The following is a 21,308-nucleotide window of genomic DNA, read 5'->3' as shown; positions in this document are numbered from 1 at the left end:
TATTAAATCTAGATATTTTCGCATTTTACCTGAAGCAAAGTTTCATTCCCTATCTTTTCAACAATGTAAACATAAATTCTTTATTTCTTTTTCCGACGTTAAGTCTGCCATAGATAGCCTAACCAACTCGAATTATAGTCCAGACTCAATTCTTTAAAAATTTAAAGGTAATATCCACTGTTGTTCTCTCCAAACTCTTCACAAATTTATTAAACTCTAGTCACATTCCAAATCAATGGTTAATCTCTAATATAAAGGTTCTCCCCAAAAAATATAATTCCCTTAAAGTAATAACTATTCTATCAGCCATGTTAAAAATTTTTGAAATTTGCTTATATAACAAAATCTATACCCAAATTACCTCCAGATTCTCCCCTCATCAACACTGTGGCATCCGTAANTTCTCCCCAAAAAAGATAATTCCTTTAGACCAATAACTATACTATCAGCCATGTTAAAAATTTTTGAAATTTGCTTATATAACAAAATCTATACCCAAATTACCTCCAGATTCTCCCCTCATCAACACTGTGGCATCCGTAACCTTTCGACTACTACTAACCTACTTGAAACAACTTATACTATTTTGCAAAATTTTGAGAACAAAAAATCCACCTACATAATTTATATTGACATTTCTCAAGCCTTTGACTCTATCATTCCTAAATTACTACTTCAGACTCTAAGTGATTATTTTGATTTAGATCCCGCTCTTTACTGTTGGTTAAACAATTACTATTTATCCAGACTACATAAGATTCACATTGGTGACTTTGATTTTTTCCCTTTCTCTCCTATCCGCGGCATACCTCAAGGATCTGTACTAAGCATGCTTTTTTTCTCAGCTTATATAGATAAATTACTAATCAACCCACACTCTAAAGTAATTGCCTACGCCAACAACATCAAAATTTTATCCGATGATCCCTCCTCCCTCCAGATCACTGTCAATTCTTTACGTTTTAATCTTGCCAGTTATAATCTAAAAATCAACATCCATAAAACTGTCATTATGTGTTTTTCTCTACTTTCCAATCCCAACCATCTTTCCATATTTATTGATTCTTCTAAAATAAACTATGTCCAGTCTCATCGTGACCTTGGTATCATATTTGATCATGGAATATTAATTTTTTATCAAATATGATACCAAGGTCACGATGAGACTGGACATAGTTCCATGATCCATGATCCAATATTCCATGATCATCTCTTACATTATTAAATCTCTTGCAATTAGACATGGCATTTTTGCAAAAATATCTCTTCAAAGACCGTGCTCGGAACAATTTTCTTTACTAATTTTCAATCAATACTCGATTATTGTTTGCCTGTCTGGGCCATGGCTGCCCCTTATCTGATTCAAAAAATACAATCTGAATTAAATAAAGTTTATTTTCTGATACACAAATTCTGCAATTTACCCATTACTGACAACCACGATGTGGCAAGAGTTTGCCTTGGTCTTCCAAATCTTTCTGATCACTTAAAATATTTTGACCGTATTCTCTGCTTTAAATACTTCAATGGTCTATTCTTAAATTACTGGCTAGATCTCCGCATCCCTACTGTAAGAACCTGTAATACATCATGCTTCTTTATCCCATTTTTTCACCTTTCTCTTTCACAAAGATCTTTTTTGTGTATCTCATGATGTTGCATAATATATCAAATAAATTATTTAAAAAGTTTAAAGACAATAACAAAATAAAATTATTGAATTTTTTAAACAAAAATGCCACATTTAAGATAAGAAAAATTGTTTCAATGTTCACTTGACCGAAACACCGTTTCAGTCAAGTATTAGGATGATTATTTTACAAAACATATCATGCATTTTGTAAAATCTTATTACAAAATTATAACAACCAAATACTTAATTTTCAATATAAGAAATATTACTTTTACCTAAGAAAAATATATCAGGTGCAAAGTTACTTAGTAATAATCTTAAGTTGCTACTTTTCTATTAAATACACTATTACAGAGACATGCTTTTACTCATTTACTATTTATTTACTGTTAATCCTTATTTTACTGGAGAGGGGAGAGATGTGTAGCAGAATCCTGGACCAATGTCTCGCACTCCTCTTTCCTTCCCCCACAGAAAAGGTTCGTCGTCCGTTGGTAAATGTTGGCATTCTCCAAGTGAACCAGTGTTAAAGGTACCACGTCTGAGGAAGCGAGTTCTTCAATTCCCGAGAAACTGCTTTCTTTTTTCAAAGAATGGTTTGAAACTATTTTGTCTAAAGTGGACGAACTGTCGTCAAAATTCAATTGGCTAAATAATTTACATAAAGAGCATGAAGAACGATCGACTCGTATAGAAGAGAAAATTGAAGAGTTAAAAACGTTTAAAACAGTATGAACAGACAATTTTTCTATGCAATCTTTTTGTTAGATTCATTTCATAACAAATTAAAAAAGAATAACAGTCATCTCTGGGTTAATGGGTAATGATGAAGAATTGACAAATAACATCACAAGATTTCTTAAACTGATTAAAAGAAATAATGGAGAACGTATTTCTCCAAAATCTTGCTATAGAATTCCAAAAACTAGTTTGACATTAGTGGAACTAAGTGGTCTGAACAATAAAAGATTAATTTTTAAAAATTTAAAACGAATTCAAAAAAATCAAAATTATGCTAGAGTCAAAAGTTTTGACAATTTAACTTATAGATCCAGGATAAGATGTAAAAAACTTTTGCCTCATTTTATGAAGGCAAAATCTGTGAATAAAAATGCCTATTAAGAGCCAACTGTTCGATAATGGACGGTGAAAAATTTACCTATAACTTGGAAACTAAGGAGTTGCAGAAGATAGAATCTTTTTTAGGCAGAAACAGCACCCAGAAAGTTTAATAAAAGTACAAAAAGAAGATATATTTGTTAATAATTCTACATGGAAATTTTCTCATGGAACTGCTAGGGAACAATAAATATGACTCTAAAAGATCAAGAATTTGTTAAATATTCTGCAAACCTACAAAGTTATTGCTATAGTTGAAACCTGGTTGACTTTTTCCTACAGGAGCAAGATCTCATTTCTAAATCCAAATTTATTTATACTAGAACAAGTAACATGGATGCCATTAGGTTCGGGTCAACCATCAGGAGGTCTAATCCTAGCAATTTCTTGTGCTCTAAGACTGATTGTCTTAGAGCACAAGAAATTGCTAGGATTGCTAGGTGCTACGGGAATCTGACAACTTTATAGCAGTTAAGCTTAATTCAAAAAATTTACTGAAACAAAACAACTTGGTTATTATCCTTGTTTATTTAAATATTCCTCATTACAACGAATTATTAACGGAGTTAGGAAATTTAATACAGTCTTCTCTCAATAATGAAATACTCAAAATAGATGACACTAATGCAAGAATAGGAGAGGAATTAGATAACCTTTATTACGGTCCTAACATTCATGTATTAAACTCTCATAAATTTAATGACATAATGTTTTCCTCTGAGGTTACAAACTATCTACAATTGATATGGTTTACATCAGGGTCGATCAAACAGGATCCCGGTTGTTTTTTAATCCGGGAAATCACAAATTTCTTAAAAGTTCACTTTTTTCTAATTTTGTGTGAAGGTTGAGGAAATTTTGCAAATAGAAAGCATAATTAACTCATAAAATGTCAGAATACATTTGTATTTATTAATTTTAAACCTACTTATTCGATTTTTTTTCAGTTTTGCTCATTATGGCACGTCACAGATTATCAATAATCAATACGTAGCTTATTTGTGGCAGGACTCAACATTCTTTACCTGTAATATCTGGAATAATTGCGCTTATGCTGTCTTAATTTTTAACCGTGTCCGGTAGCTTCGATAACTGCATGACACCAAGTTGCGCAAATTGGGGAAGGATACAAACGAGTATGAAGTCTGCGAGTATGAAATTTTTCTTCATCACCTGATTATTAAAGGCAAACGAACTGCCGAATTATTAAACTATGATGTTTGTATTAATGCAGTCAAGGTAGACAAATCAAGAATACTAGAGAACAAAAAAAGTACTATAATCTCAAAAACAAACTAGAAACCTTTCAGGATACAGGTGAAAAACACATGATATTTGTCTTCTATTAAATGCATTAAACACGATTCCATTCGCATCAATTGAATCGTAAAGGGCATTCTCGGTAGCAAGACTTTTCATTACTAAAATAAGAATTAGATTGAGTGATTGGAGTATCGACCAACTTTGCTTTTTAAAATCTTACAAAAATTTACAATATTTTGTATTATATTTTATTTAAAAACAAAAATTATCTAAGTTAAAAGTTTGATCTAAGTTCATTTTTTTTTATTTTCAAANAAAAGCCTTCAAAAACCATACTTATAGTTACACTAGCGAAAAATCCAATTAGGAACATTTAGTTTAATAGTTACCAGTACTTTTCACACAAAAAATGTGGGTGTAGTTATGATACCTTGTTTACAATTCACTATAACGAAAATGGGGTTCCATAATACCACCTTCTCCTCTAATTTTATTTAAACAACAAAAATTACTTTCTAAGTTAAAAGTTTGATCTAAGTTCATTTTTTTTTATTTTCAACTCAATTCAAAACATTTTTTTGTTGTTGTTGTTATATGCAGTTTCCAGCAAACTTTAATAGATTTGTTCTATTTTTGAAAATTTCTACGTAATTCAAAGGTAATTTTTAATGTATATCTTACACAGCATTATTAATATGATTTTGGAGGTTACAGAATGTATTAAATTACTTTAAAAAATGAAAAATAATAATATCATTTGATTTCAAGATATTTTGTATATCTTAAAAATAATTAATTCTATCCCAGGAAACAGTTCACTTTTATCCCGGAATCCTGGGACAAGCAAAAGACCGGGAAATGAGAAACAATAGTTTACATATATTAAATGGCCAATGCATAAATGACTATCTGGCAAATTTCACTTTTATTTCTTCGAACGGTATGTTGGTAATAGACTTGGTAGCATTAAATGTTAATCTGTTGGACAAGTTGAAAGACTTCAAAACCTTGGACAAATTCAGTTAAGACCATTTTCCTACTTCTGCAATACAGTAGAGCAGGGGTGGCCAACCTTTTGCATACCATGCGCCAATTTTTTGATAAACGAGTTCAGATGCACAGTGGCGTACCGTGGGTGTTAGCCGCCCGGGGCGGAGAAAAATTTCGGCCACCCTTTAATCAGGTATTTCAATTTAAAAGATCAAAATTCAGTTGTGTGAAAAAAAAATTAATAAAAAATGCAGTGGTGGTGTAGTTACCCGTACAAAATAGTCCCATTTGACATTAGTGGCATAGACGATTGCGAATGTATCGTGAATCGTAGAAGCCAAAAAAAAAAAAAAAAAAAAAAAAAAAGGTCAACAGGTGTAGCAGTCCAACCGACTCGTGGACTGTCCGGACGGTAGCACTGTCATTTAGACGCCTATGCACTGATCGAAAATAAACATACATGCATACACTGTCATTTAGACGCCTATGCACTGATCGAAAATAAACATACATGCATACACTGTAATTTACTGTGGAGAACACTCATTTTATCTGTAAAATTGATTGCAACGAATTGTGCAACAAATGAACTTGCCAAGACAGACTATAAAAAAAAAANAGCTACATTCCTTTCGTTGCTTCTCGGGTTAGCCCAACCGCATACCCAAGTCAAGGAAAAGAAAAACGAGAACATTCCAGGAAGGGTAAACAAATAGGACAGACAGAGGTGAAGCGGGAAATATACAAGATAAAATAACACAATTATATACGAAATATATGATTACATATGGCGTGTAGCCAAATATGTCAAGTAGTGAAATAGTATATGCAGTAGAGCGTCGATTATTCGAAAGAATTCCAGTCGGCAAATTTAAATTTTCACCAGTGCTGCGGCGCTGCAATCTTTGGCTACGTCTTGGGCTACTCAAATATTTTACGTTTTTGATACTAAATTAACATCTGAAATATAATTTTTATTATTTTTATATTTTTCAATATATTTATTATATTTGTACAAAATAAAAAAATAATTTTTAACGATACAATAGTCTTCGTTGAGCTTAACATCGACAAAAATTCAACGCGAAGCAACACGCAATGGAGAAAATTTTCGACACAGGATAGGTTAATATATTTTTTCCTACATAACTGGTTATCTGAAATATCGATTTTCCAAACAACCCCAGTCCCCAATTGATTCGGATAATCAATGCTCTACTGTATTTAATTTTGATATGGGTAATACAGAGATATGCAAACTACAGAAAACTTGATATGTATGGAACCAGGGCAAGCTTGACAAACATGTTTCGTCAGTCATCTCATTACGTGATTTATTGAAGAAGTGGTTTTTATTGAATGTGTGGGACTTTTACTCAGAATTCTTACAAATGCTATTGACTTCAGTAACCCAAAGTGGAATGTTAAGGATGTCCAATTCATTAAAGTCTTTTGATAAACAATAGTTTGATTTGGACTGTTTGAGGTTAAAATGGAAAAAGAATAGTTTATTAAGAAGATTCCTCAAACATAAATCAAGACATTTGTTTAATTTGCAATAATCTTCTAACATAAGTTATAAGTAGTATCCGGGTTTTTGGATGCCACACCCACTCGGTTTTTGAAAGGGGCAGAGTGCAAAAAGACAAACTATGTCAGTTTTAGTGCAGTAGGCCAACTCATTGCCAAACTGTTTAGCACCCAAATGGTAAACTGTCCAAAAACAATGACTAGCACCCAAACCATATATTTTGCACCCAGTTTCCCCCTTTTTAACATTTTCAAAGAATATGTTGACAATTATCTCTCTTTTTTTGTGGTTTTATTAATTCACTTGAGGGGAAAAAAACAAATTCATTAAACCGAATCATGTATGCTGAGAAAAAAATACGATAACAAAAGAAGAGAGTAAGCTAATTAAGAAAAGGGAGAAAAAGGGAATTTTCTGGACTAAACAACTAAACTTCAGGGTTGTTCTAAGAATGTAAACATATTCATTGAAAATCTGCAACACATGTTTTCTTTTAAAAAAAAAATAACAATCTAGAACAGCGTTTCTCAAAGTGGGCGATAACGCCCCCTTGTGGGCGCTGGAGGCTTTCAGGGGGGCAGTAGAAGGCTCAAAGAGAATTGGGGGGCGTTAAGGAAATATAGAGGGGCGACGGCAGACAAATTCTATATATAAAAATTCGACGGAATATATATAAAATGTTGACATTTTATATATTTTTTATTTTTTATTGAAGGTCACAACTTGAATATTTCTAACACATTGACTTTTATTTTAGCTCAGCGTTTCTCAAAGTAAGCAATAACGCCCCCTTCTGGCGCGATGAATAGATCTATGATAGAGGCAGGGTATTGAACGGTGACCAAAGGCAAAATTGGGGCTGATAAGAGGAAACATTGCGTTTAATGGTTTCCAGATGATGAGAACAATGTACAGTAAGGGCACAAAGTGTGAGATTCATAGAAAAGTTTTCCTAAGAATATTTCCAATCCTTTTCTCACACAAGAGAAAATGGGTTAGGGGGCGTTGGGTATAACTTTATGGAACAAAGGGGGCGGTGGATCGAAAAAGTTTGAGAATCACTGATCTAGAAAATTCTGTATTGATGTCACCTTACCCTAACTTGTGATTGCAACAGTTCCAATTTCCTTTGTTTGGTGTTGGCAACATTACAAAATGGCAAAATTGTCCGCACCTAAACTGAACATTTTAGCAAATAAGCTTAAAGATGAAGTTGTATGCATGGACAGATAAGTTATTCACTGTTCCATTTGCAATTATGTGATTTCAGTTGATGTTAAACATCAAGAAATGAAAATCAGATGACACGTGAGTTTGGAAAAGCATAGAGGAGACAAGTACAAAAGGAGAAATTTTGAGAAGACGTTTATAAGGGCCTCATTTCAAAGAGTAGAAGAATCTCAGAAGGCTATTAATACATTTTATGCAGATTTAACAATTGCTCTTCTGCAGCCAAATATACCCTTATATAAGGTAAACAATCCAGCCTTTTAAGTCATTTCTCCAGAAATATACGGAAAAGCTTTCCCCAACGAGAGCACTCTTAGGAAAAACTGTGAAACCAGTTTATGATCAAACAATATCTAAAATCCTGGACGTTGTCAGAGACAATCCTATAGTGTTTATACTGGACGAAACAATGGATTTCACAAAACTGTACATGCTGAACGTTGTTGTTGCACCACTGACCGGATTCCTTGTACAACCAATGTTGTTCAAAATGTACCAACTTAAAAATATGAACTCAACTACAGTGTTGTAAGCTTTCAATGATGTTTGTGTCAAGTTGTGACCAAATGGCGTCCAGTACGAAAAGGTTTGGCTTGTCGTTACAGATCAAGCATCTTACACGTTGTTAGCATTCTCAAATTTAAAGTGCATCTACAACCTAAAGCATGTAACTTGTCTTACCCATGCCCTACACCAGGGATGGGCAACCTTTTTCTATGTAACGGCCACATAGAAAGAAAAGAGGAAAAAATGTCCATAAATCACAATTATTTATACATATATAATTATAAAGTAGCATAGGTATACTTAATTTAGCTTCTGGAATTGATGTAAATGTAATATATCAAAAATATTTGGTTAAATATTAGTCACTGCTAGCTTTAAATTAGTTTGATGTGTCTGTTATCCGGTTTTTTGTTTTAATTTTTACTAAATTCTTTGTAGAAAAACTATTCACAATAATACATAAGTTGTAGAAAATAACATTTGAATTTTTGCTGCATACTTCCTTAAGCGGGGAATTTGATATATTTATTCATATTTTACATGGGCTGCAAAAAAATATTACTGCAGGCCGCAGGTTGCCCATCCCTGCCCTACACCAAGTATGTGAACGTATTCATGTAGAATTGAGCAAGACTAATGACTTAATTTTGAAAATGAAAATGATTCTTCTCAAATGCCCTAGTTGGAAGCACTTGTACCAACATGTAACTGGGCTGCCACGATCACTGGGACACCCAGTCTAGTGGCCACCCGTTGGGGTTCTTGGATGAACAGTGTGGTATTCTGCTGTGAGAACATTAGAAAAAATTAATGCATTTATCAACGAACTTCTTGGCGATTCTGTGGCTGTCGACACAAAAAATTTCAACAGAATTTTTATACACAGCAACAACTTGTATGTTATCAAGGCATTTTGCACAATTTATTTAGTTATTTGCACATTATATTTTTTTATCAGACAATTTTATTGGAACACACTATAGTTGCGAGAAGCGTGTTTCCAACAAACTCTTCTGGAAGTGCGGCACGCCGGATCGGAAGCTCTCCGGCCAACCTTAAACTTTCTTTGGTTGCCTGATTTTCATAGACTTGCGATTTGGGCTCGAAGAAAATCAATTTCTGTATTTACAAAATACCACATTTTGTTTCCCGCAGAGGAATGTCGACAGCGGTTCACATTAACATTTGCTCGATTCAGGCACGTCATCTTACAGATAAAACCTGTACAATTTCATAATATATATATTGTTTATTTATATATTTACAATTTGCTATGATTTTGCTTGTTGGAAAAAAAGCTTTAAATAATTTTTAAAAACTTTTGTATCTGATTTTAAAGCCTGACAATATTCATGAATCTGTTGTGGCGAGACTCTGAGAGTCGGAAGATATTGACTTTGCAGATAATTTACAAATTCGTCCCCCTATGAAAAATATATTTTTGTATATTGTCAAAATGCGAATTAGTAATTTCATATTCGACGGTTCTTTGTCAAATACTTACTCGTTTATCTAGAATGGTTTTTAGACACGTAGCACTTTCTGACAAAGCCTATTACCGCAATGACAAAATTTATTTAAAGAGAAAGAAATAAAAGCATTATTCCTCTAAATATATGTAAAAAGAGCATACCAGAATTGTCTGAGCATCCGTCAGATCAAAAGTATCTTTCAAAGGAGCTACAAAACAGGCAGGGACAATTGATTTATAGATGAAATCAACAAAACCGGGGATACCGTCCGAACCNGCGAGACTCTGAGAGTCGGAAGATATTGACTTTGCAGATAATTTACAAATTCGTCCCCTCGTTTATCTAGAATGGTTTTTAGACACGTAGCACTTTCTGACAAAGCCAGAATTGTCTGAGCATCAGTCAGATCAAAAGTATCTTTCAAAGGAGCTACAAAACAGGCAGGGACAATTGATTTATAGATGAAATCAACAAAACCGGGGATACCGTCCGAACCACCCCATAACTCCACCATCTTCTTAAGTATACTAAAACAAGAAACTGGTGACTAATCTAGTAGTGAGCGCAAAGATCTGATCTGTGAATTTGTACAAGTTAATGGATAAAATCAACGAGCTGGAAATATATGGAACTGAAATGCAGGATCAATGAAATGTTGTAAGTCGGGCGCTTGATGTACTAAATGGTTTTGCCATAGACAAATTCAAATTTACTTTATCAAAAAATCCCAATTTGAAAAATATTTTGGATTGCACTGAACTATAATTCCAAGTAAAAATGAAGCATGTTCCTTAGTCTCGGTCAATGTAGAAAGGTCTTTTTTCCTATATAAAGACATTCTATCCTCCAAATGAGAAAACTTCACTTTTAAACACATTGAAATGGTTACTGTTGTAAATTACAATGCTGATCTTTACGTGTAAATTGCAATAAACAACTATGTAGTTTGTATTTATAATACTTCTTGTTGGTTTTTGTCTTAATACAGCATTTAAAAGCATCCAAAATGGGGAAAAAGCACCCAAATGAACACCCAATCCATTCTAAAAATGCACCCAGAAATCCAGACATTAGTTATAAGATATTGTGTAAAGCTAAGAAAAAATTATTTTAAGTCAAAAATAAGCTACAATTACAACATACTAAAAATACAAAAGAATTTGGATCATTGGTAAATAAGTTCAGAATAAGGAGGCATACTATAAATGTAATCTCAAATGAGATTTGGTTTGATTTCTTGAAACTGCATTTCTCAGGGCCTCATACAGTTATTCTATTAAACAATTTTTCAATTAGAAATATCCCTCTTCTAGATGAACCAATATCTCAGTCAGAACTAGAATACGCAGTAAGAAAATTAAAAGTTCACAAATCACCTGGCTTGGATAAAATCAGAAACGAAATGATTAAATGACTTCCAACTGAAATATTAAATGACATTTTAAATATGTTTAATTCTTTTAAATCTTATGGCAAATTTCCTACTACTTGGAAACAAATCTGTTTTAAAATGCTATATAAAAAAGGAAACAGATTGCTACCAATCAATTATTGTCCAATAGCTTTAATTAACATATTAACAAACCGTCTTCAAGTATCGTTATAAGTGAACAATATTATCACTCCTCATCAAGGAGTTTACGTCAGGAATAGAGGTGTCGAATATAACTTGTTTATTTAAAATTAAATTGTTCAATTAATGCTATTAAGAAAATGAAAAATATTATGCAGGTTTCATAGATTTAAAAAATGCTTTTGATTCAATAGATCATGACATATTATGGTTCAAATTAGAATGTATAGGCCTTTCAACAAAGTTTATCAATCTACTAAAAAATCTGTTTGCCAGTACTCATTATTTAATAGAAGAGTCTTCTTTTTTGTATAGATTTTGTTTCATCTAACAAAGGATTATCTCAAGGAGAACCCTTAAGCCCATTTCTTTTTGTCCTATTTCTAAATGATCTTCCAAACTTTTACAAGGCCAAACTTCTGCAATTGCAATTTCGTCCAATGAAAATATAAACTGTGTTCTTTATGCGGATGATGATCTGTTAATGGCAAATTCAGTCGTGGCTCTCCGGGAGAGATTACATTTACTTCAAGATTACTGTCATAATAACTATTTAACAGTTAATTTGGAAAAGACAAAAATAATGATTTTTCGTAGACGAGTTAAATTTAAAAAAAGTCACATAAATTTTATTTGCAGGTTGAAAGTTGTATCAAATTTTAAAAATTTGGCAATTTATTTTACTCCTTGTGGTTCCTTTTCTTCTCATTTGGAAAAAATTATAATTGAGGCCAAGATAAAAATCTCAAGTCTTTATGCATTTCCAATATGGAGGATATTGACAGTTGATAAAGTGGAAAAAATACAATTATTCTTTTTTGAGCAAATTTTTCATCTAAATCGTTCTGTGCCTGGGCCGCGTTGAGGAAAGAACTAGAAAGACCGCCTCTCGCCGTGAATTTATCACTGAATTTACTTTGTTTTGGAGGAAAATTATTGTGCTATCAGAAAATGACTACAGAAAACTTTTATCATCCAACAAAACACTGTCAAAGGAAATGTTATTCACTACTATTAAGAATTTGCTGAATAACCTTGGATTATCGTTTGAGAGTTGTTTGGTTTATTCTGATGATAGAGCTTTTTTAACAGACTGCAAACAAAGGCTAAGAGATATATACTGGCAACAAGATGATGTTTATTTACAAGAGAAGGATTTTACAGAAAAATTCCCAAGTAATTTTCACTCGGATCTAATATAAATTATAAACTCAAATCACTATTTATTCAACTTCATCTAAATAAATATACAATAACTCTAAATGGCAAAAGAATTAGCATATTGAATAATGCCGAATGTTTGTTTTGTAAAATGATGACAGCTATGATGATAAATCACTTGTTCATGAGTTACAAATCTCTTATGAAATAAGATCAGATATTTTTGGGATTGATTAGTTATAGTACAACCACTTTATACAGTGGCATACCATGGGGGGCAGCAAAATTTCACAATAAATAATAATAATATCTTGTAAAATTTTGAAACATCCTAATCTATACTTGCATCGCGCCTATGATAGTGCTATCGTCCGGACAGTCTGGGAATCGGCTTGCCAGGTGAACTACTAACTTTTTCATCTAAGTAGTTCCTGAGAAACCTGTTGACTTTTTTTTTTCTTTTTTGCTTGTATGATACATTTGTGTTCATATACACCACTGATATCCAAAACTGAATTTTGGTCTTATAAATTGAAATACCTAAATAAGGGGGGGGGGAGAAATTTTCCTCTGTCCTGGGTGGCTAACACCCACGGTACGCCACTGACTTTATATAAACTCTAGTATACAAGTTTTTTGCACACACACTAAAACTTTTGTAATAACAATTTTATTTACCCCCTTGTAAAGGCAATTTGCTCAATCAATAAACTAATTATTATTATTAAAATATATATAAATGAAATTAAGGAAAAAATTTTCCATTTTTTTTCTTTCTTTTGAAAGTTTGTTCATCTTACAACCAGAGAATGATCACATTTCCTTCCCGAGTCATCATCTCCAGAGGACTCATAGAATGTTTCACAAGGAAATATGCGAAAAAAGATAAAAAGATAACATGATCGGCCTGGAAAAAAAGTTTTCCTGAGAGTGTGGTCGCCAGGACAAGTCCTGACGAATTTCCAACAACCCTCGGATGGCTCCAGACGAATCTCTGTAACCCAAGCTACATCATATACAAGCAATCTTAGAAGTATGATAATGAATATTGTAAACTCTCTCTTGGCGCGCACACACCCACAAACTGTGTGTAAGGTCGATAGAATCTTGATGTTAGTTATGTTATCTAAGTTGTTGTCTAATAAATTTTTGTTTTATTGTTAAGTGGTGTCCTTTACTCGTGTGTCGCCGACGCCTCACCGACGACCCCTCTCACCTCCTCCACTCGACCTGATAAAAAGAATCCTGATCCCGGGGGTTCTTAACACAAAACCTGCCATCCTTTGACCAGTGGGCAGGCTTACCCAGCCTGTAAAGAGATCCAAAAGAGGTACAACTTCGTCCTACCTCAGAGGCTAACCACATATATAATAGAAAATAGTTGGTATTGTAATATACTTTGTTCACAAAGGTTAATAAAATCACTTAAACCTAGACCAATGTCTAAAATTTTGTTTTATTTTACATTTTTATATTGTATACAACTACAATGATGGAGACTTAATCTTAACTACTTACTTCAATTAAAAAATTTCATGTGGAAATGTCAAGAAAATAGGATGTACAAAAAATCATTTTTAATGGTACTGCTTTCTCTGCACCGTATGTCCTTTCCCTTCAATTTAATTGGGTGAAAAGTGCTGTATTCTGTCTTGACAACTGTCAGGATGGAAATAATAGTAACCTTATTCAGGTTTTTTGTAATTTTATTGATATACAGAAAACTATTTACTTGTCACATTTGCCTATACCATCTTATTTATGAGATATAAAATTAATATAAGCCTTACACTGAAGTTTAAGAATTACTTAAGCTAACATTCGTTAACTTAAATATATATCATTTTTGGGGAACTTCCTGGGTTTCAAAATTTATTGGCTATGCCTGTGTCACATAACTAAATAAATTATTTAATCATAGGCACGCAATGATAAAAAACTTGAATCACTAAAGGAATTTGCCATATTGATATGCAACAATGAATAATGATTAATTACCATTCACATTGATAAAGGAATATCGTTGACAATACTTGCTCAAAAAATAATGTGAATGTTTAATGCATTTTGACAGTGACATGATCCTTTGGTCAAACATGTCAGTGTCTTGTTATTTTGGTCATTGACATAAATGAACATTCACATCGTGATTTCACACCATTGACAGTAGCATATACAGTGTATAAAAGACTAAGCGTGGAAAAATGTCACGCAACCCATCAGTTTCGTGCACGACACGTGATCTACATTTTAGCAATCAAATAAGCCAAAAGTTCCGCTATTAATTATCTTTGGTTTTGAAAAGGTAATCGAGGATCTTAAGTATACATTTTGATTTAAATGTTTGTTGTAATTTGATTACTCCTATTTTGGAAGCAGTTATATATTTATTAAATAGTTTTTTAATTACTTTTCCATTTGTAGTCACTTGAGCTGAAAATAATTGCTAATAATAGCGATTCATCCAGTTTCGTTACAATACAGTTCTATTTTATCTTCTTACTTTCTTCAGTGTTTTATAGCAGTTCTTAATTATTACATTCTAATTTTTTTCCTGAATATCTCTCTGTCATAGCTGATCAACACTATTACAAGTCATTTTAAACTATTCTTTATTTTACTGATATAGTGTTTGAAAACAGAGATATGAGTTGGTGGTTATGCATATAATCATTACAATGACTTACAAGAATGTTTACAAAATCATTGTGTAATGGGGTGCAAGGGGTGGAGGATTTAAATGCTCAGGTAACAGAATGATTCATTTTTGATTAACTTTTCAATTAAAGCAAACCTTGCCATTTGTCACTATTTTGTACATAATTCAAAAAACATTGTAATCTTCAGTACTCCATATGTTATATAACTTATGAGTTATCTAATTTTAGCAGGGGGTATATACAACACATTAAAGATCATAATTATTTCAGCCTAACAAAAACAAATGCATCTATATTGCACGTAAAAAAGAAATTTAATACAGACTACATCACCTACATATAATATTGGCAGAAGATTGCAGTACTGTGCATCAAGCATCTTTATATATTACATTAACATAACAATTTTAAAACTTATTTAAAATACAAGGTATACGTGTTATTTCATTACATTTGTTTTTCATTTTATTTAAATATACTAAATCTCATCTTAACATAGAGCCGGGCGTAAACTGGCCATCAAAATCGACCCATAAATTACTTCACAATATTGGCCCATAAATCCATTTTTTAAAAATGATTAGAACCATATTTTGTTATTGTATTTTTCTTGCTAATTCAGTCTAAACATTTAAATATATTTTAAAAATTTGCACTCTAATTCTGTTCTCTATTTTTTGTAATTACTTTTATTGGATTTCACAAAAATACTAGTCCCAAGAGAAGGAATGAAGATAAACAGATATGTAAAAACAAATTTTCAGAAGCACTATGTAAAAAACTCACATTTATATTTAAATATCATAAACAAGCAAAGTAATTAAAAAACTATTTTAAAACACGTATTAGGTGACAATACACAATTTACACATAAGATACATGATGCTACGTTATCTCACCGTCAAACCAAGAAAGTGAAATCAACTGGATACCACATATACCAGTTATCCCACGAATACTGTATATCTCAGCAGATAAGACGATAGTTGAATCATAAAAAAGGCCCCCAAAATCTGGTGTCGTCTTATAGGACAGATACAAAAAAAAAAAAAAAAATTAGCTTGAAATTTATATAAATTAAAACCATTATTAAAAAAACGGACAAACCCTAATTATTTATTAGTAGAGAGAGTAGGGTATGTGCAGAAAATAGAATAGCCCGTACGACATTTTTGTGAATAGTCAGGGTCATTATCCAAATGCCGAATCAGTGCGAATATTTGCAACAATTGCAAGGCAGTGCTGCCAGATGCAAGAAAATAAAATTTGTTCATTCAAAAATTTACAAATAGGACATAATTCCGTATACACTATACAGTATTATTCAGATGATGATCGCTGACCTAAACTAAATTCATAGGTCATTGATAGCTTGGGGGTCGTCTTATAGGATAGATATATGCTAAAACTATAAAACTTTGACAAAAATTTATACCTCGTCTTATCTGCCAAGATATATGGTAATTTATGACCTTTTACAAGCCACTGCTCTAATAAAGTTAACACCATCTTTCCTATTACCTCAAAATCAAAGTACATATATGATACTTTTTTATATTTCAAGATAGCTCTTTGCATTGACTAAAACACAAACCAGGTATGCAACATCGACCCATAGTCGATAAAGCCAGGTCTCCTACTATATTACTAGAAAAATGTTAAAATCAAAGATTCTGGGTCAACCCCATTCCACATACAGGATGGAAATGTCAAAATAAAGAATGATCAGAACAATCTTTCTTTGTCTGTCCTGACATCAGTTGAAATAATTTCTATCACATCTCAACTCATTTACTCTGAGAACAGGATCATCATCATAACAATATACAGTGGAACCTCGGTATACGACCTTAATCCGTTCCTGGTGTCGGACTTATACTGAATAGGACGTATACCAAACCCACCTTTCCCATAGGAAGTAATGTAAAAATGATTAATCCGTTATTATGTAAAAAAAAAATAGCTGGCTTTAAACACCTCGCTTTCCTGGCTAGTTCCTGCTTGATTTTTCATGAGATCAGCATGTATCTTTTTAGCTTTCTCCCAAATAATTGCTTCCAATACGCTGCCGCCAGCACACACTGTTTTTCAGTTATCCAAACCAAAAGCAATTTCTCGACATGATCTAATGTCTTTGATCTCTGTTTAGAAATTGATTTAACCCCTTTCACAACGTTAGCAGATTTAGTAATGTCTTTATTTTTCGCGATTGTCGATATCGTCGTTCTCGGAATACGGTAGGCAACAGTTAAATCTCAAACACGTGTGCCACCTTTGTATTTCTCAACAATCTCTTTTATCAGTTCCATTGTGATTCTAGTCATTTTTTTTATTTTTCTGTTGCTTTTCATTTGCCTTTTTGCAATTCATGATTAATAAAAATAATAAAATTTTACATACAAATTAAAATCAGAAGAAATTTAACAAAGTTATAAACCGTTGCACCGCGAACTAGTCTGGTCTAATACACCGATAGTGCTACTTGTTCATAGATGGCACGTATAATTGAATTAAGTCGTATACCGAGCAAAATTTTTGTTTTGTCCAAACAGGACGTATTCCGAATTGCACATATTCTAAAGCAGACGTATACCGAGGTACCACTGTAATTTAAACTTAACAAAAATTTTAGGAGAGTTTGGCTTAAACTTTAACAACGTTTAAAGCTTGAAATGAACCAACAAATAAGCATATAACTATATATTTATTATGTGACATTATAACTATTTTATATACAAATAAATGGAAACTATCCTGAAAGAAAAGGGTTAGGTTCAATAATCAAGTATGCGAGGATATTCATGTCTAACTCACTACGTTTATCCCGACAAGAGAGAGTTTAGCTAAAAATCAGCAAAAACTAGAAATGGCTAAACTCATCATACAAAAATGCAACAAAAAAGATGTACCGTATCAACTAAATAAAGATAACTGATGAAAACTTGCCACATGTCTTCAAAATACACTATAAAATTAGTGTTTAATAAGATAAAAATACAGAAAAGGACATAGTTTCATAAAATTAAAAAAAAAAGAGTTTACATAAAATAATCATATTATCTAGTGTCTTTCCATGGTCGTCGTGGAGAGTTGACAGTCCTTGAAATAAGCAGTGGTGGTAAATCGGAGATGGATAAGAGCATTGGCTAAAGCATTCAGTGCCAAGCAAGAACACCTAAACGAGCAAGTTGGAAAATGACTTTTCACCTTTTATGCCAAATTCCATCCAATAGAATTATTGGAAAAATCACACCATGCTTCCAAAGCCTGACAGAAGTTGAGCAGTCTTGCAAATAGAAGAATGAAATATTGCATGCAAACTATCACTTTCGGAGGAACTAACTGTTTTCTCTCCATAATTAAAAGGAAGTTCCCCTTTTAATTTAGCTAGATAATTTTTCTATCAAAATAATTTTAATATCAATCAATCAATCAATCAACATTTATTTGCTATGGCTTTCCCCTTTACAAAGGGATTACAAGATCGTGTAACATTAACAGATACAAACATTATTATACATGGTTTCAAAAAAATTAAAGCTTAATTAATAATGTTATATTAACATGTTTAATAAGTAACAGAAAAATTTGTAAACTTTAAATAACATGTCAGAGCTTAAATTATCATTGTATAAACAAAACATATCAAAATCAGTCGTCAATAAAGTATCCCTTAAATGTTCAGTAATTTCACAAGATACAAATAAGTGTTTTTTAATACTTTCACAAAGTCAGTTCTTTATATCCATCAATTGAATTACCACCATGTTTTTGCGCACTCTGAGATTTTCTATTACGAAACGTCTATGCTCAGGAATTACACCAGCAGATTCTTGAAGTAGCACATTTGATTTGCTACAACTCAATTTTTCAATTTGGAGGAAACACGTATGCGCAGGGCAGAGGCATACCTATGGGAAGTGCCTTCTCAGACGACCTGTGTGAACTGGTAATCAGACAGCTGGATAATAAAATAATTCCGAGATTCAGCCACGACATCATATTGTACAAGCAATACATAGACAACATCATTATTTTATGGAGGCACAAACCTAGCATTACCCTCTTTGTGAATATGATGAACAACAATCCGTATGGCCTTACCATAGATCTTGAGCAACATAGTGAATCCGAGGTACATTTTCTTGACTTGAACATTGCATTTGGAGGAGACACCATATACACATCTGTCTACCACAAATCTTGTCACCTCCCAACGTATATTCCAGCGAACTCCTGTGATCCGTTCAGATATAAAATGGCGGCATTTAGAGCACTGGTTAAGAGGGCCTACACCCATTGCTCAACACAGGATGCTTTAGTTCAAGAATTGAACTATTTGCATAACATCACTAGTCAACATGGATTCAACACCATGGTCCATAAATTAGCACAACAATTCACCAACGGCCTCCCACCTACTCCTCCACAGAACAGTATAGAACAAGACCGCCTTGTTCCAGTCACATACAACCCGTTCCTAACATCCCTGTATCAAAAAATAGCTAAAAAAAACAAGGAGTACGCTTAGCATACAGAAGATGCCAGTCTATGTTTAAGCTTATACGCAATGAAAAAGATAAACCTAACGAGTATAAACTACCAGGGGTATACGCTGTCCCACTCACGGACCATAGATTTGAGAGGGAACTGGTCTACATTGGCACTACTAAACGGGCTATTGGTGTCAGATGGACTGAACACCAACGGGACATCCTCCACAAAAGGGGTTCTACGTCATTATCCATATATGCGTCAGACCTGGAGATTTCGGCAAACTTCGACAACGCCAAACTCCTCATTACCACACTGTTTATGGACCACCTCAAATGGTTGGAACAAATGGAAATTTGCAAAGCTTACGACACTTCTGCACCTATTAACTCGAGGGATGAGATTACCCTGTCCCCAGCATGGCAGGCCCTACTCCAGAAAGAAGATTCACATTAATAATTATGTACAGTAAATAGGGTATTAGAACATCATACTCGCTGAGATGCTATTTTATTTTTATTTATGTTTTTAATTATTTATTTTATTTATTTTTTCATTAACGTAAAAATCCATAAAAAAACCTTTTTAAAAAATGAGTGTTACTTTTCGGAATACTGGAATGCACGTGATTCACACTGATTTTTGAATTTCGACTTTTGAAATGTTGTTCGGAAGAAATAATTTTTTCGAATATCGCAGTTTTGAAGAAGTTCTTTCTATTGGTCTTCATTCTAACGAATTTTAAGAAGAATAGTTGCTTGAGAAAGGACCCAGGGAGGGATCTGAAAACGTTTGCATGTAATTTTACTATTGTTTAATACCGGTTAAAGGATTATCCCTTCATTACAATAAGATATATTGGTATATGCAAGATATGTCAATGATGTCTTTATCTTGTGGAAGGATAATCGCAATATCAAGCATTTTATGGATCTGATAAACAGTAACCCGTATGGTTTAACTTTGGAATTGGAGCAACAAGACAGTAGTAGCGTTAATTTCTTGGATCTGAAGGATAATCGCAATATCAAGCATTTTATGGATCTGATAAACAGTAACCCGTATGGTTTAACTTTGGAATTGGAGCAACAAGACAGTAGTAGCATTAATTTCTTGGATCTGACTATAACATGCGAAAAAGGGGAAGTCCGAACCAACATTTATCATAAACCGACATCTATCCCCATCATTATCCCTAAGAATTCGGCGGATCCGGAGCATATTAAAATGGCGGTATTTCGATCTTGGATAAGAAGAGCGCACATGCATTGCACAAACGATACAGTTAAGGAATTACAATATATACGAAGAACTGCCATACAGCATGGCTATGGGAGGAAAAGAATAGAGGCTCTCATTAAGAAGGATAACATTCTGGCAAGTAGGCAAAAGCAAAACCACCAAAAGAAAAAGTGGTCCTCGATTATATACCCCTCCTTAAACCGATTGTCAAGAGGGTTTCCAAAAATAAGAACTTACAAATAGTTTATCGACGTAATCCCATTACATACAGGATATTAAGGAATGATAAGGGGCATTATGAACATAACTCCTTAACAGGAATATACTCAATATCACTAAGAGACCATAGATTCAACTCTAACTTAGTATATATAGGTGCAACTTTGAGGAATTTGAAGAAAAATGTCAATGAACATAAGCTTTCAGTGAGCAA

The 21,308-nt window shown here is 32.9% G+C and overlaps 2 long non-coding RNA genes across 2 annotated transcripts in view; one reads left to right on the top strand and one right to left on the bottom strand.

Annotated features, from left to right (window-relative positions):
- Positions 1-14,481, top strand: part of LOC111641295 — a 50,159-nt gene extending 35,678 nt beyond the window's left edge. The window contains exon 3 of the long non-coding RNA XR_002759384.1: positions 13,266-14,481. This is a non-coding gene — a long non-coding RNA (uncharacterized LOC111641295). The remainder of the gene's footprint in view (positions 1-13,265) is intronic.
- On the bottom strand, positions 8,858-10,020 carry LOC111641293. Its single transcript, XR_002759383.1, has 3 exons — positions 9,907-10,020; positions 9,778-9,825; positions 8,858-9,697 (listed from the first exon to the last, which is right to left on the bottom strand). It is a non-coding gene; the product is annotated as an uncharacterized LOC111641293 (long non-coding RNA).
- Positions 14,482-21,308: the final 6,827 nt, after the last annotated feature.

Source organism: Centruroides sculpturatus, unplaced genomic scaffold, assembly GCF_000671375.1.
Source record: "Centruroides sculpturatus isolate CEXI.00-Female unplaced genomic scaffold, Cexi_2.0 scaffold1503, whole genome shotgun sequence".
In the NCBI taxonomy this organism is placed as follows: Eukaryota; Metazoa; Arthropoda; class Arachnida; order Scorpiones; family Buthidae; genus Centruroides; species Centruroides sculpturatus.
Note: the sequence above shows the minus strand (reverse complement) of the source record. Positions and strands in the feature narration are given on the sequence as shown.